The following is a 4,147-nucleotide window of genomic DNA, read 5'->3' as shown; positions in this document are numbered from 1 at the left end:
CCTAGTTCTAATACCTGTTACATGCCACATCCTCTTCAGTTTGGTGCAGTTTGAGCCTGGTGCCCCCTAGTGACCAGCTAGAACCGAGAGTTGTAAGAGTAAAGGAACCGTCCTGAGGACTTGAAGAGCTCGGTGCCCTCTGTGGAACTGACGTCCTCTCATTGGCTGCGTCATTTTCCTCGTGTCAGGGGCTCTTCTCTTTCTCCGTCAGGGTTCAGGACTTTAACTGTGGCCTCACCTCACTACCACCTCTTGAAGATCTTGGACTTCCACAAAAATTACACGGGGCCCATAATTGTCCTGTCTTCACAAATGCGCAGATTCCTGTTGGGATATGAAGCAAAAATACGGCAAGCAAGGACCGAATTCTCTTTCCTGCCTCCTTGGCTCCCCCAAACTCACAAATTCAACGTCTTAAACATTTCTCTGAAGCTTTTCAGCGTCTACCTGATTCGTATGATTGCAAAGCGTTTTGACATCTGGGCTTTGATTGTCACGGAGTCTGCAGCCAGACACAGATGGAGCCTGACAGGGGCGTTCTTTAAGGCACTGTCTGGTGTTGTGTCCCACATTGGAGAGCCATCTGTCAGGGTCCAGCCTCGACGGATTCACACGTTCCAGAGTAGGGCGTGTGGATTAAAAATGTTAGGTGGAATAAACAGAGATAGATATACGGTGCCACAGGATAGTACTGGGAGGGCAGCTCAGGGAATACTGAACCTGCCCTCGTTTATTTCTTACAACCTTTAAATACCCAAGCCAAAGAAGGGGAAGAAAGCAAAAGACTTTTTTTTTTTTTTATCCTGAGACAAGGAACAAATGAAGTGATTACCATCTTAATTCCCAAAGCACCAAGTAGCCACACCCTAGGTCAAGATATCTTTGTTAGTAGTCACACCTTAAGTTAAATCTCCTGTCGGTAACCTTGAAGGAGCAAGAACGAGCTTAAACTCCTGACCTGTAGTCATGCTGGACTGTGTGCGCTTCTGTGGCCATTTAAATATCCAAAACACCAAACAGCTGTACACTTGGTCAGAATATCTTGTTTGTAGCCACTCCCCAAGTCAGACTTCACGTCTAAAACCTTGAAAGAGAAAGTGTGGCCGTAGTTCTCTGACCTTCAGTCAGGGTGGAGCAGATTCTGCAGACCCCCACAGACTGGTGCCTTTCCCTTTATAGGGGCTGACTTAAGTAAGGTTGCATAGCATAGATGTCTGTTTATCTTTCTGAAAAGACTCAAACCTTCCCTGAACATTGGTTTCTGCAGGTTACAGAGCATCTCCAGCATTTCAGAGTGGACCAGTGCCTTTTTAGTTCATTTATTGTTTATTCTCTGACAGTTTCATACATCCAAGTAGTGGATTTTAGTCCTTCTCTTGGCCTCTTTCCCTGTCTCAACCCCTCTCCTTCTCCTGTAGCCCTTCTTGCAGTGAAAACACCCGTCACACACACACACATACAGTACACAATGGCAGAACCATAGGAGATTCTGTTCTAATCCCAAGCCAAAATTCATTAACGATACCTTTAGTGAAACTACACAGAAACTTAAGCAGCAATTCCAAAAAGAAAACAAACATTTGAATACAATACAAGCAAAAGATACACAATTTGCTGCTTGTATACTGAGGAACTAACAGTAGGAAAATATTAAAAGTCTTTGTTTTCTGTAATTAAACCATTATGCTTCTGTAAGAGGAGAAAAGTCTGTGTGTAAAGTAAGAAAATTAAAATTCTTGACATAAAATAATCTTGAGTATAAGCTGAGGTGTTTCAGGCAGTGTGAAATGGCATTAAATGGTATGATGGTATTCCCAGTGTTAAATTACATGCTATGTGTTTTGACCCAAGTTTGCAGCGAGGCCTCTAGATGCAACACAATCAACATCTATTAGAAACACTTGGGTGATGGAGGAAGGTCATTGGCTAATAAAGATACTGCCTTGGCCCATTTGATAGGCCAGCCTTTAGGTGGGTGGAGTAAACAGAACAGAATGCTAGGAAGAAGGGAAGTGAGCTCAGAAGGCATGCCTGCTCTTCTCCAAGGCAGACGCGATGAAGCTCCCACCCAGGATGGACATAGGCTAGAATCTTCCTGGTAAGCGCACCTCATGGTGCTACACACATTAATAGAAATGGAACAAGCAGTGTTTATATGAATACAGTTTGTGTGTCGTTATTTTGGGGCATAAGCTAGCCAGGCGGCTGGGAGCTGGGTGGCAGGAACGCAGCCCGAGCTCCTTCAATACTTGGGTTTGAATTAATTATCTCTCTGAACAATTTTATAACTCTATATTCAGTTACATAACTATATGTGGTTACTCCTGGCTGTGAGCTAAAGCAAGTCAATGGTCATGTCCAAATTCAAGAAAGCTAGGAAGCTTAATCTTCTCGTGTTACCAGAGAGAGAGGAGAAAGTCTACTGGGGAAGAGTTATGAAATATTTACTGATTCTTCCACCAGCAGGTTTCTACATAGAATGATTAATCAAAAAAACATAATCATAAAAGTTTTTTATATTAAGTGTTACAAATAAATATCTAATATCATTTATTGACATCTGTTATTAAGAAAATTTCTAAGTTGTGTGTGTGTGTGTGTGTACATGCATTTGTTTGCACTTTATGAGGTAAGTACCAGAATATACCGCACCAAAATATACCCTTTGGGCATAATAATTACTTTGAGAAATAGGGAGAATAGGTTGGAAGTAACTCTCTTACAGAGGGGAACTTAGAAAAAAAAACAGCTGTTTGTAAGGATGTCTCTATGTCAGGACTAAGAGAAATAAGGATGACTAAATTACTAGACACACTGATCCGTGGGCAGAGCAGTGGGCTAAGTCTGTTCAGCTCAGAGCTGCCTTCTCCACCCTGGCAGCGGCAGCCACTCTCTGATTCCTCCTTCCCAATAAATCTCTTGAATGATCATGTTCTGGGGGAAGACTTTCTTCCTCAGGAGTGGAATGGTGCAGAAAGTAACAACTTTCGCCCTTTCACCAGAGCAAGAGCAAATATGTAGGGGGTAGGGGGTGGGAAGCACCCCTTAGCAGAGAGGAACCCAGAAGTAATAACTTTTTCAGGTGTAGAATTACTACATCTCTTTGGGGCAACTTCCTTAACAGAGTGGAGCAGAGCTGAGCTGAGCTGAGCTGAGCTGTAATGGCTCTCTGGGAAAGCAGCAGGATTGCTATATGCCTACAGGGAAACCACCCCACATCAGAATAGAGCTATAGTTCAGCCTGGCTTCTGACAGCCAAAACACCTTTCCTTTCTGAGCTGTAATACTTACAGATATAGCCTGACAGCTAGGACAAGTTTGCCTTCCAACCTATAGGAATAGCCTGGCTTCTGACAGCTAGGATACCTTTCCCTCCAGAGCTGTAACACTTATACACACTCTTAAACTTGTTTTTTTTCTCATATTAATCTGCCTTTCATTACAGAGGGTCCAAGCTAAGATATTCTATATAAGAAAGTCAAAACTAAATTTTCTCTCCTGTGATACTACTATTCTAGACTTGAAAGTAAAGTAATTAAGATACTTGGAGTTGAAGAAAACTGAAGGATGCGAAGTTATCTAACAACAGGGAACATGCTCTCATCAGTGGGTCAGAGTTGAAACTTGCATGTGCCTGTTTATGTCTTCAGAGATTCCTTTTGGTTCTTTTATAGTGTTCCAGTGGGATAAAACCTGAGGAAAAAAAATATGCCTTTTACTGACTTCGTTCCATTTTGATCATTGCTAAAATAGATTTCTAGTGTTATTGACTTTCAACATTTTACAAAAACATTACCCTTGACTGGTTTAACTTTTTGCATCCTTGGATATATTGTACTTCATGGGTGATATTAGGTGAGATATGCCAGACTCACAGAAATATTATCTCTAGACCTTTAGCCTCATGATTGAGGAAAGAGCGAATAATTTGGACGATAGAACTGTGTGAGATTGATTGTGTAACGGTGGGTAGAGGTGTGGTCCATGCCTCCTTTCTACCACTACCAAACAAGGACTTTACTCTCTTGGCATCTGTGTTAGTGTTCTAAGGCTGCTATAATACAGTATACATTGAATGTCCTAAAAAGCAGAATGTCTTCCTCATTCTTTCCTCTGTCCCTCCCTCCCTCCCTCCCTCCCTCCCTCC

The sequence above is a fragment of the Microtus ochrogaster genome, linkage group LG1, assembly GCF_000317375.1.
Source record: "Microtus ochrogaster isolate Prairie Vole_2 linkage group LG1, MicOch1.0, whole genome shotgun sequence".
Classification (NCBI taxonomy): domain Eukaryota; kingdom Metazoa; phylum Chordata; class Mammalia; order Rodentia; family Cricetidae; genus Microtus; species Microtus ochrogaster.
The sequence above is the reverse complement of the archived record's forward strand: the minus strand, read 5'-3'. Positions refer to the sequence as shown.